At 39.0% G+C, this 14,139-nt stretch overlaps 1 protein-coding gene across 1 annotated transcript in view; it reads left to right on the forward strand.

Annotated features, from left to right (window-relative positions):
* Nucleotides 1-14,139, forward strand: part of LOC129720141 (uncharacterized) — a 56,419-nt gene that overhangs the window by 14,700 nt on the left and 27,580 nt on the right. The window lies entirely within an intron of this gene.

Here is a 14,139-nt window from a genome sequence, read left to right on the forward strand (position 1 = left end):
AACAGCTACTACAACCAACTACCACCAGACCGTGTGCTTTTTGCTGCAGCGAAGGATAAATTTTCTCGACCCCCACCTAATCTCCAGCATATCTCTTTTCAACGAGGCGAAATACTTAATCCGTACCCAGCGAATAATGAGTCACAATCATCTTTCATGCCTACCGTTTCAACGAGCCCGCTCAACTTAACGACTCCCGCGACCTCTTCAGCTGTATCGTGTCCTTACCATTTGGCTGGCAGCCACAACTATAACAATAACAATAATTTTAGATCAGCAAGTTTCCCGTGTGATGGATGTTATTGTAAGCATTCGTGTTCTCAAAATCAGTGACGCTCAGAGAAAGAAAAAACAACGCCAGTAGTCAATGAAGTATTGATTTATGCTCAGAATTTCAACAGGATGCGCAGTGCACTCAAAATTAATCACATTATTAACAGAATAAGTGGATGTTCATACTCAATCATCTTAGCAACGGAAACGAACTGGAACGAAGATATTAAAAGTGAAGAAGTTTTCAACAGTTCCTTTAATGTGTTCAGGAGCGATCGTGATTTTTTTTTTTTTTTTCTTCACATAACATTTATTTGACACGGCACAAATACAATTTAATGTTTAACGGCGCCAATTATATCTGATGACTTAAAAACTAAAGCAAATTTTTTATCCTCGCTGCCGACTACGAGCTGAAATTAAGTCTAACTTAAAACTAGCATGGGATTTCCAATCAGTGTTTTGTTGTTCAATGGTCGTCTGATAATCGTCGAATGGCATGTATGGATTCGTTCTGCTGAGCCACGATGTCGTGAGTTGGGACAGAGGCTCGTAGTCCTTGGGTCCTGGTTCTGTTGTGCGGGGTCTGGTTGCTGGTTTTGTGCTTAAGGTTCAAACGTGTTCTTGTCGTTTTGTTGGGTGTAGACGGAGGGGAACGGGACTAGACTGGGGCGTGGATGGATTTCAGGAAAACGTATATAAGGGACATGTAGGATAGGTCACGGCTCGCCAAGACATCACGAACAGGAACAGCCGGCTGTCTACCCTCGGCCTGCAGGGAAGCTATTAATTTAGACCTGGCGTCACGGTGTACAGGGCATGACCAAACCACATGCTCTATGTCGTGATAACCTTCACCACAGGCACAGATACCACTTTCCCCGAGCCCAACACGACGGAGGAGCGCGTCAAATCTATAGTGATTGGACATAAGCCGGGACATCACGCAAATGAAATCCCGACCTACATCCAACCCCTTGAACCACGGGTTCGTCGATACTTTGGGGATTATGGAATGTAACCACCTTCCCAATTCCCCTCTGGTCCAAGCATTTTGCCAACTGATGATCGTATTCTGACGTACAAGTGCGAAAAATTCATTAAAGGCAATTGGTCTTTCATAAATATCACCGTTTGTTGCGCCCACCTTAGCCAAAGAGTCCGCTTTCTCATTACCCGGTATCGAGCAGTGAGAAGGGACCCACGCTAAGGTAATCTGAGTAGATTTTTCGGATAAAGCACTCAGATGTTCCCGTATTTTCCCCAGGAAATACGGAGAGTGCTTAACATCTTTCATCGATCGGAGAGCCTCAATGGAACTGAGACTGTCCGTAAAGATGAAATAATGGTCCGTGGGCATTTTTTCGATAATCCCTAGGGTGTACTGAATTGCAGCTAATTCTGCGACGTAAACAGAAGCAGGATTATCGAGCTTATGGGAGACGGTTAAATTGTTATTGAAGATACCGAAGCCAGTGGACCCATCAAGAAGTGATCCGTCAGTGTAGTACATATTGTCGCAGTTGATGTTTCGATATTTATTGGAAAAAATTTTAGGGATCTGCTGCACGCGTAAATGATCCGGGATTCCACGAGTTTCTTCTATCATGGATGTATCGAAAAACACAGTGGAATCAGAAGTATTTGATAAGTCGACACGATTTGGAATATTCGAAGAAGGGTTAATATTTTGGGACATGTGATTGAAATACAATGTCATAAAACGGGTTTGAGAATTAAGTTCGATTAACCTTTCAAAATTTTCAATCACGGGACGGTTCAAGACCTCACATTTGATTAGAATACGAGAAGACAGGCTCCAGAAGCGGTTTTTCAATGGTAGTACTCCAGCTAAAACCTCCAAACTCATCGTATGGGTCGACTGCATGCAACCTAAGGCGATACGCAAACAACGATATTGTATTCGCTCCAGTTTGATCAAATGTGTGTTTGCTGCGGAGCGGAAGCAGAAACACCCGTATTCAATAACAGACAATATCGTTGTTTGGTAAAGCCTTATAAGGTCTCCTGGATGGGCTCCCCACCATTGTCCGGTTATTGTACGAAGAAAATTCACTCTTTGTTGACATTTTTTCATCAGATACCTCACGTGACAACCCCAGGTGCCTTTAGAGTCAAACCAGACACCAAGATATTTGTGTACCAAAACCTGAGAAATCGTTTTACCCATTAATTGTGTTTGAAGCTGAGCAGGTTCATGCTTCCTAGAAAAAACTACTATCTCAGTCTTCTCCGGAGAGAATTCGATACCTAGCTGTAAAGCCCAAGCAGACAAATTGTCCAAGGTATCTTGCAATGGTCCTTGCAAATCGGCAGCTTTGGCTCCTGTAACAGAGATTACACTGTCGTCTGCAAGTTGTCTTATCGTGCATGAATTTGCCAGACATTCGTCGATGTCATTTACATAAAAGTTGTAAAGAAGGGGGCTTAAACATGAGCCCTGGGGAAGACCCATGTAGCTAATGCGAAAAGTTGCCAAATCGCCATGCGTAAAATGCATGTGCTTTTTGGACAACAAGTTGTGCAAAAAATTGTTCAAAATTGGAGAAAATCCTTGTCGGTGAAGTTTACCCGAAAGAATGTCAATAGAAACGGAATCAAAAGCCCCCTTAATGTCCAAGAACGCAGACGCCATTTGTTCTTTACGAGCATACGCCAGCTGAATATCTGTTGAAAGCAACGCAAGACAATCATTCGTCCCTTTGGCACGGCGGAAGCCAAATTGAGTTTCTGATAGTAGACCATTTGATTCGACCCAGTGGTCTAAACGACGGAGTATCATTTTTTCCATCAATTTCCGGATACAGGATAGCATTGCAATCGGCCTATAAGAGTTGTGATTAGAAGCTGGTTTCCCTGGTTTTTGGATGGCGATCACCTTCACTTGCCTCCAATCCTGCGGTACAATGTTTTGCTCCAGGAACTTATTGAACAAGTTCAACAAGCGCCTCTTGGCATTGCCGGGTAGATTCTTCAACAAGTTGAATTTGATTCTATCTAATCCAGGCGCGTTATTGTTACAGGACAGGAGGGCAACTGAAAGTTCTGCCATCGTAAAAGGTGATTCTATCGCGTCGTGGCCCGGAGACGCATCGCGAACAATATTTTGCTCAGGAACAGAGTCCGGACATACTTTCCTGGCAAAATCAAATATCCACCTACTTGAAGACTCCTCGCTTTCGTTGACCGTTACGCGATTCCGCATTCTTCGGGCTGTGTTCCAAAGAGTGCTCATCGATGTCTCCCTCGACGTCTCGTTCACGAACCGACGCCAATATCCACGTTTCTTTGCTTTAGCCAAGCTTTTAAGCTTGGTATCAAGCTCCGAATACCGTAAATAGTCGCCAGGTATACCTCCCGTCTGGTAGGCCTTAAACGCGTCGGATCTTTGCGTGTAGACATCGGAGCACTCTTGGTCCCACCACGGAGTGGGAGGCCGTTCTTTGATCGTTACGCCGGGATATTTCTTCGTTTGGGCTTGCAACGCGGCGTCGAGAATCAAGCCCGCGAGGAGGTTGTATTCTTCAAGTGGTGAATGATGTTGAATCGACTCGACCGCTTTTGAAATCATTTCCTCGTATAACTTCCAATCGACATTTCGTGTGAGGTCATACGGAATGTCAATTGGTCGCATGCGAGTTGACCTGTTAGTAATTGAAATAAGAATAGGCAGATGGTCGCTACCGTGAGGATCGAGGATTACCTTCCATGTGCAATCCAACCGTAGCGACGTCGAACATAAGGATTTCTCCAAAGCGCTTGGGCGCGCTGGAGGTTTCGGGATACGTGTCATTTCACCGTTGTTTAAAATAGTCATAGTGAAGTCATCGCAAAGGTTATAGATTAAAGAGGAGCGGTTATCATTGTATGGGGAACCCCAAGCCACGCCATGAGAGTTGAAGTCTCCCAAAATCAAACGTGGCGAGGGAAGAAGTTCTATTAAATCAAAGAGCAGCCGTTGCCCAACCTGTGCTCTGGGGGGAATATATATTGAGGCAATACAAAGCTCTTTACCTTGTATTGTCATTTGACATGCGACAACTTCGATGCCTGGAATCGAGGGGAGGTTAATACGATAGAAAGAATAGCACTTTTTAATCCCTAAAAGTACTCCTCCATATGGGGTGTCTCGATCAAGGCGAATAATATTAAAATCATGGAAGTTGAGATCAATATTTGAAGTAAGCCAAGTTTCACAAAGGGAAAATGCATCGCATTTGTTTTTATTTATCAAAACTTTAAACGAATCAATTTTTGGTAAAATACTTCTACAATTCCACTGTAAGACAGAGATAGAATCCTTCATATACGCAGTTGAATTAGGCATCGAAGGATACAATCGCTGCAAGGAGAGGCCATTGGGCAGTCAACTGCTTCAAAAATGATCTAACTGTTGGGAGGAATGCTGTAAGAAAAATTTTAATTGGATCGGGTACATTGAAAGTTTCAAAAATCCAGTCCACAATGTCAGAAAATTTCACTAATCCAGAGTTTGTTTCATCAACTGGGAGTGTAAAAGGAGCAACTGGGGTTTTAGATGTTCCTGGCAGTGCTGGGAACTCCTTCTGGGACTTTAAATTTGCCAGCCCAGGAGGAGTTTGCTTCGGTTTTTCCGCAGCACTGTTTGGTTTGTTTGTATCTTTCATTTCACTTTGAGAAATCTTAGGACCTTTTCTGGGAAGTTTAGGAGAGGAAATATTTTTCCTCTTTCTAGACTCCCCAGGATTGGCGTAAGATGCTCCCGCTGGTGAATCGTCAGAATCGGTTTCTTCAGAGGGCAACAGATCGAAGGGGTTCGAAGTAACGGGAGAAGTGGTAACGGTCTTCTTCAGCATGTCAGCGTAGGAACGCTTTGAACGCTCTTTGAGAGACCGTTTTATTTTATCCCTGCGCTGCATGTACACCGCACATGTCGAGAGCTCATGCAGATTTTCTCCGCAGTGAATACACTTTTCAGCGTTAACACTGCAAGAATCTTCCGCATGAGACTCCCCACACTTGCCACAACGTGCCTTATTGCAGCAGTAGGCGGCTGTATGGCCTAACTGCTTGCAATTCAGGCAGTTCATGACGCGGGGCACGTAGAGCCTCACAGGGAGACGAACCCGGTGGATCGAGACGTGGCTTGGTAGTGCAGACCCGGCGAACGTAACTCGAAACGAGTCTGACGGAGTGTATACTGTTTTGCCACCGATGATCGATGCTGACCGCAATTGCTTGCAGTCGAGCACCTTTACTTCGGGACACGTTTTGTTCTTGAAGCACCCTTTGGCACTTTGCAGTATACACTCGACGGACAGACTCGAGTCGGTTATGACACCGTCGATCTCCACGTCTCGTGCGGGTATGTAAACGCGATACTCGCGTGTGAAGAGCTCAGAGCAAGCTATATCGTTGGCCTCTTTCAGGTTACCGACCACGACACGGAGCTTGTTAGGCCGGACCTTGGAAATTTCGGTCACGCCCTTGTACTCCTTCGTCAGGTCTTTAGAAATCTGCAAGAGGTTCAACTGTTTCGATTTCGGTCCCGCCTTTGGCCGAAAATAGACAGTATAGCTGCCCTGGGCTCCGTCTGGGTAAAGCCTGGGGCGAGGGGGGACTGAAGAATGAACAGGGGAGGGGGTAACAGAAGGGTCAGGGTCAGAGGGGTTCGGGGATGGTGGCGCGGGAGGCGAGGGATCTACATCCATCGCGCTATGTTTAGCGCACTAGCGCTGACAAGAACACGTACCTTTTTATTTCTCCCTTCCAGTAAGGTTGGTTGTCCGATCGTTCGAAGTAGCAGCCGTTACAGCCAGCAGCACCAATACAGCAGCACCAAACAGCCACCAGCAGCGAGCCAGGTGTGAGATCACTCCACACAGCGATACGACTCGCTGACACTGATGGCTTCTTCTTTTTCCTCTTTTGTGTCTCGTCCACTGCTGTAGCACAATCCAGCCAGCAGCCAAATCGGCTTACGCACCAGCTGGCAGTCACGATGCGAAACAGTTGCACAAAGGAACGACCTTGAACCCGGATTTATTTCACTCGACCAGGCAAACAATGCCAACACTTGTTCACACGTCTTTTGTTTTATACTCTATCGGACCGATCACCAAACACGTCCAGTACTGATGCGTGTTCGGCACAGAATCATATTTAATATTTAATATTTAATATTTAATATTTAATATTTAATATTTAATATTTAATATTTAATATTTAATATTTAATATTTAATATTTAATATTTAATATTTAATATTTAATATTTAATATTTAATATTTAATATTTAATATTTAATATTTAATATTTAATATTTAATATTTAATATTTAATATTTAATATTTAATATTTAATATTTAATATTTAATATTTAATATTTAATATTTAATATTTAATATTTAATATTTAATATTTAATATTTATTATTTAATATTTAATATTTAATATTTAATATTTAATATTTAATATTTAATATTCAATATTTAATATATAATATTTAATTTTTAATACGAATACTTAGGAAAATAAAATCAGTTTTTTTTGTAATGATTTATTTATGTACTAATATCTATTCAGAATTAATATTGTGTGTTCTGCCACAAATGGTGACATTTCAACACTATTATATATATATTTGTACGCTTTTTTTATATTATTGAGTGTTATTAGCTTTCACAGTTAAGTTAATGTAATTGTAGGAAAATTATTAAACCTACTTGTCAAGAGAAAAAAAGGAATAAAACGAAACTTAAAATAAACTTAAAACTATCTTACTGACTATAAAGTGAGCTAATCGTTGCAATTGAGGATTGCAACGATTTTTGTCGGAATTTGTTGATAATTTGGCTTGACATATTTTCTAATGTTCCTACATTAGTGAGCCTATGTAGCTCGTTCGTGCTAAACCAGGGAGGACGCTTCAAAATCATTTTCAAAAGTTTATTCTGAATCCTTTGAAGTGTCTTCTTCCTGGTTGTACAACAACTTGTCCAGATGGGTACTGCATATAACATTGCTGGCCTAAAAACTTGTTTGTAAATTAACAGTTTATTCTTGAGACAAAGTCTAGAATTCCTGTTGATAAGAGGATATAAACATTTGATATACTTATTGCACTTTGACTGGATATTTTCAATGTGCTCCTTGAAAGTAAGATTCTTATCATAAATTAGCCCTAAGTATTTAACTTGATCAGACCAATTTGAGACCACACCGTTCATCTTAATAACGTGCTTATGGGTGGGTTTGAGAAATAAAACTCTTGGCTTATGAGGAAAAATAATTAACTGTGTTTTAGAAGCATTAGGGGAAATCTTCCATTTCTGCAAGTATGAAGAAAATATATCTAAACTTTTTTGTAGCCGACTGCATATAACTCGAAGGCTTTTTCCTTTTGCGGAAATGCTTGTATCGTCACAAAACAAAGATTTCTCACAACCTGGTGGTGAATCAGGAAGATCAGAAGTAAAAATGTTATATAAGCTTGGACCCAAAATACTCCCCTGAGGCACACCACCTCTAACAGGCAATCTATTAGATTTACCATTTAGATAGTTAACCTGAAGAGTGCGGTCAGTTAAATAACTTTGTATCATTTTTGTAAGGTAAAGCGGAAAACTGAAATTTGACATTTTAGCTACTAAACCTTTATGCCAAACACTGTCGAATGCCTTTTCTATGTCTAGAAGAGCAGCTCCAGTCGAAAAGCCTTCAGATTTATTAGTTCGAATCATATTTGTTACTCTAAGTAACTGATGAGTAGTGGAATGCCCATGGCGGAAACTAAACTGCTCATTTGCAAAAATTGAGTTCTTATTAATATGTGTTATCATTCTATTAAGAATTATTCTTTCAAAAAGTTTGCTAATAGAGGAAAGTAAACTAATTGGTCGATAACTTGATGCCACAGCTGGATTCTTGTCGGGTTTTAAAATTGGAGTGACTTTGGCATTTTTCCATTTCGTAGGAAAATGTGCTAATGCAAAGCATCTGTTAAAAATTTTTACCAAGAAATTTAAAGAGTTTTCGGGAAGTCTTTTGATGAGGATATAGAAAATCCCATCATCTCCTGGTGCTTCCATGTTTTTGAATTTTTTGAGAATAGTTCGCACCTCATTCAAGTTTGTTTCCAATACCTCTTCAGAAAGAAATTCTTGGGTGGTGATCTGATCATACTTTTGGTTTACTTCATTTTCAATAGGACTTACTACGTTCAAATTGGAAACTGCTGAGCAAGTTTTTGAGATTTTTGTTCATTCGTTAGAAAAATGCAATCACCATCTTCAAGGACTGGAATGGGCTTCGAAGGTTTCTTAAGAACCTTCGAAAGCTTCCAGTAAGGTTTTGAATAAGGTTTTAGTTGTTCAACTTCTCTCATGAAGCTCTCATTTCGCAAGAGAGTGAATTTATGTTTAATTTCCTTTTGTAATTCTTGAAAAATAATTTTCAAAGCAGGATCACGAGATCTTTGGTATTGACGTCTCCGTATGTTCTTCAAACGTATAAGAAGTTGAAGTTCACTGTCAATAATTGGTGCATTAAATTTCACTCGAGCCTTAGGAACTGATAAATTCCGGTCATTGAGTATTAAGCTGCTAAAATTTTCTAATGCTCTGTCAATGTCAGCACTATTTTGTAAAATAATATCATCATTCAAACTTTCTTCGATCGTAGAACGATATCTATCCCAATTAGTCTTGTGATAATTTAACACAGATCTAGTGGGATTTAAAATAGTTTCATGGGAAATAGAAAATGTTATGGGAAGATGATCAGAATCAAAGTCAGCATCAGTTAATAAATCACTGCATGAATGACTTTGATTTGTTAGTACCAGATCAATTGTAGATGGATTCCTAATAGAAGAATAACATGTAGGACCATTTGGAAATAAAACTGAATAAAATCCAGCCGAGCGATCATTAAACAATATTTTTCCATTGGAATTGTTTTGAGCATTATTCCAAGATCGATGTTTCGCATTAAAATCACCGATGATTAAAAATTTAGAGTTATTTCTAGTAAGTTTTTGCAAATCTTCCTTGAAATAATTTTTTCGCTCACTAGTGCATTAAAAAGGCAAATACACTGCGGCTATAAATAAAATGCCAATACTTGTTGCAATTTTAATTCCCAAACTCTCGATAACTTTGGTTTCAAGATTGGGTAAAACACGATGTTTTATTCGACGGTGGATAACTATTGCAACTCCACCACCGGCAACATCAATTCTATCAAACCTATGAACCATGTAATTTGGGTTCGTTTTTAGTTTAATATTTGGCTTTAAAAGCGTATCAGTCACAACTGCAATATGCACATCGTGGACTGTTAAAAAATTGAAAAATTCATCTTCTTTCGCTTTTAAAGAGCGAGCATTCCAATTTAGAAAATTTGCAGCATTATTTAAAATCATTGCTGAATTTCAATTTCATAACACTATTAGTTGTAAATTTTATACCTTCTTGAACAACCTCGTACATCAAGTTACAGTTCAACAAAACGGACATTAGCTGCAGCATGGATTGTTGTAGGTATTCAATCTTTTCTGAAGTTGGACTACCTAAATCAATACTGGCTGACTTTTCAGCACCAAACACGAATGGTTTGTTACTGTTTGAATTTGAAATATTACCTGTAAGGACACTGGCATATGAACAGCCTGGTGTTGCCTGAACAGGATTTTTTGTCTGAAATTTGTTAGCTGAATTTAAATTATTACCTACAGACACACCTGCTAATGAAAGTGCTGGTGATGCCTGAACAGTATTGAATGACAACAGGTTGCTTAGAATTCCTACGTTGTCTAGAAGCAATAATTTTTGACCTTACAGGACAATTAAAGAAATTAGATTTGTGATTTCCCCCACAATTTACACATTTGAAACTATTAGTGGTCTCTTTCACGGGGCAGATATCTTTCGTGTGACCAGTGTCACCACAAATCATACATTTTGCTGCCATATGGCAGTTTCGAGTTCCATGACCATAGGCTTGACAATTCCGACATTGAGTAAGATTATGAATTTCTCCATGTCTCTTGAAATTTTCCCACTTTATTCGCACGTTAAATAAAACACGTGCTTTTACCAAACATTTCAAATTATTTACTTTGGTACGATCAAAATGTACTAAGTAATTTTCCGGGTGTATTCCAGTTTGATTAATTTTGGCATTTGCCTTTCGTTTCATCAAAATTACTTGGTTGGGGGCAAAACCAAGTGATTCTGACAAACAATCTTTGATTTCCTCAATAGTTTGGTCATTTGAAAGACCTTTTAAAACAGCCTTAAACGGTCTCTCGTTTTTGGCATCAAAAGAATAAAATTTATACATCTTTTCAGTCAAATACTGTGAAAGATGTTTATGGCCATCAAGAGATTCGGCCAAAATACGAATTTCGCCTTTGCGGCCAATTTGAAAATTAACTTTCACATCCGACAGAAATGATGAAAGTTCTGATCGAAATGCTTTTAAATTTGCTACAAATACCACAATAGGTGGAACTTCAACCTTCTTCATAACGGCTTTATGCTCAGTATGAGAAGTTTGGATTTCTTGATCCCCAACGGAAGAAAGAATATCATACCTGTTAGTCGAAATTTCAGTGTCACTTGGAGGAGATGCCTCTCGTTTCCTTGAAGCCGCATCAAAGCGAGCTTTTCTATTTTTTCCAGGCATAACTGGAAAACTTCACTAAACTTTCACTTCACTATAGAATTTAAGTAGAAATATCTCAAACCAAATTTACTCACTAAACACTCGTTAACGTTGAAAAACAAATTTATTACTTTGCGTTTCAACAGCTAGTCTTTTAAAAAGATTGCCTGTTGAAAGCGAAAAGCAAAATTTTAATATCTCTCGGTAGTCTAAGACTTAGCCTCGAGCTGTTGGTAAAATGCGACCGTACTGTAGGACAGTTCAAGTCGTGGACGATTATTTAACGACTTTATATGGCGGTTCACTTCCCAGCTCAAACCAAAATTCGTGAAAGAATACGATAACATAGCAACTGAGTGTTCTAGACGTCGGTACACGAAAAGAACACAATTTTGATGTTTGGAGCAGCTGGCAGGAAAAAAAAAACATGCAAAGAACTGTTTGAGGTGGCCGAAGTAGTTTATGCGGTCCCATCAACTCAAGTCTCAGTCGAACGAGCCTTCAGTGCGCTGGCACTTATTTTGTCAGACAGACGGCTATCATTAGCAGAATCAACATTAGAGGATATTCTCATCGCGAAATTGGACCCTGAGTTACTTGATGAAGTTTTAATCGATTAAATGACTTTATATTTCCTTTTTTTTCTTTGTTACCTATTAATAAAAAAACTGTTGGTTATACTAAAACAAAGGTTTAAAAATCATTCGTGAAACGCAAAATACATCCGAGGCCTTGGGGCGAAACGTATATACCATTCGACTCAGCTCGACGAGCTGAGCAATGTTTGTAAATATGTGTATGTGTGCATGTGCGTATGTATGTGCGAATATGTTGTTTATATGTGTGTTATTTCACAATCTGCTACACTTCTCTTGCAGAGCGCATTATCTGATTTTGTTGTCTCAGTTGCAAATGAAAGCTCAGGAGATCCTCAAAAATCATACTGAGCGTGCTTTCTATTAGAAGGAACTTTTTTGACATGAAATATTTACCTTTTTGAACATTGTTGGGGCCTTTCATTCGAAATGATCTTTATCGCTTTTTCTCTCTCTCTCTCTCTCTCTCTCTCTCTCTCTCTCTCTCTCTCTCTCTCTCTCTCTCTCTCTTTCTCTCTTTCGCTCATTCTCTCTCTCTCTCCCTCACTACCAATTCTTCTACATGTTTCTTCATCTTTGTTATATTTTATGCTTCTTCAGTTATGACAGTCATTAAGTATATTGTTGACACCTATACACAGTTACATATATACAGAATAAACTAATTCGATTTTAGTGTATTTGATATAATCACTAAATACAGAAGTTCTTACTGTGAATTATGAATAGATTTCCTACTGATCGTCTCGGTAAAACGGAATTAAATACACTAAGGTCGCTTTTTTCGCGTTTTTTTTTACGTGGGTTATTTTACGCGGTTTTTTAACGCGAATTCCGGAATTACCGCGGTTTTTTTTACGCGGCACGTAACCCCCGCGTAACAAGCGACCTTAGTGTATTGAAAATTGGCAAGGTTTTCATTGAATTCTTCTTCAGTCCTTATAAAAACTTATTATGGTTATAAAAAATAACCGTAATATGTGTTTGCAGAATCTCTCTTTTTATCTTTTTTTCGATATCACTCAAGTTTTTCTCTTTTTCTAACTCTCTGTTGCTCTCTTTTTGTATGTGTGACGAACAAATTCTACAAAATATTGGTCTCATTTGAAAAGTGGCATAACGTCATCTATAGTTACAAAAATGAATGAATTATGAAACATTTTTACTCTTATTTTCAAAAAAGCAAAAGATGGCAACACTTATCAAAATATGAAATGAGTAAACCAATATTCTAACAATTTATTAGTACAAGGAGTTTAGAATATAGTAGCATATACGTTTTTAAAATTACTTGAAAAATGGGGTGATGTAATGGTACAACAAAGGTACGTTGCACTACTAAAAATTAAACACAAGTCAAAAAAAGGACGCATTGTCTAGAAAAAGTAATAAGTAAACAGTGAAAATATGGGAAAATTGACTTATTATTCGAAGCCATAAAATGTGAACAAGAAACAACAGCTTCAGTAAGCTTTACCAGGCAAAAATCGCAGACGATCATTACCAACAAAAGCTGCTTTTAACTCTATGATTCTTTCTTATTTTACTATAAGGTAAATCGGTACGCGATCCCTGCTACAAAATTTGCATGGTAAAATTTTCATTAACTATAACGAGCAAGTTTCAGTTGCGTATTAGCGATTAGCATTTTGAAGGCCAAAATTTTAGCGGCGCTAACAGTTCGCTAACCAGCTCAAAAATTAGCGAAATCGCTAAGCCGCTAACTAGAAATCAGCGAATAGTGAATCAGCGGAATAGTGACCACCACTGACAGCAATGCACACACCAAAAAACTCACATATATACTAGCGCCGCGTAGCGAGAGAATACCGAAATGATACTTAACATTCGCATTGTTGTCAAATTTATGATTCGTGGTTGGAATAAGTTTTATATACACTAAGGTCGCTTTTTACGCGTTTTTTTTACGCGGGTTTTTTACGCGGCTTTTTTACGCGGTTTCCAGAATTTACGCGTTTTTTACGCGGATTCCGGAATTTACGCGGCATGTATCCCCCGCGACTTTAGTGTATATGTATTTTAAATAAATAGCTCGCAACGTTTTTTTTGTATCTGTTGTTTTTTCATATAGTGAAAGTGGTACATGCTACATGGCCGTCGTAGTCAAATGTAATTACGTTTTAATACACAATTCTTATTCTTTTGATCATCTCGTTTTGTTACATGCTCTGCACTAGGGATGTAACGGATATCCGCATCCGCATCCGCAAATTCGGAACATCCGCATGAAAATTGACATCCGCATCAACATCTGCATCCGTAATCCCATATCCGCATCCGCATTATACCATGCGGATATTGGAAAAAAATACCGCTTCATAAAATATTGCAGAACAATCTTCCATGGTGTGTTTACTGCTCGCCCAAATAACTTTTGCACTGGGGAGGGGCATGGTTATGTGAAAAAAGCAAAATATAACACAAGGGATGCTACGGATATCCGCATCCGCATCCGCGAATGCGGAACATCCGCATGAAAATTGACATCCGCATCGACATCTGCATCCGTAATCACATATCCGCATCCGCATCCGCATCTGCAGATGTCTTAAAAATCACATCCGTCACATCCCTGCTCTGC

The sequence above is a fragment of the Wyeomyia smithii genome, chromosome 2 (assembly GCF_029784165.1).
Source record: "Wyeomyia smithii strain HCP4-BCI-WySm-NY-G18 chromosome 2, ASM2978416v1, whole genome shotgun sequence".
Lineage (NCBI taxonomy): Eukaryota > Metazoa > Arthropoda > Insecta > Diptera > Culicidae > Wyeomyia > Wyeomyia smithii.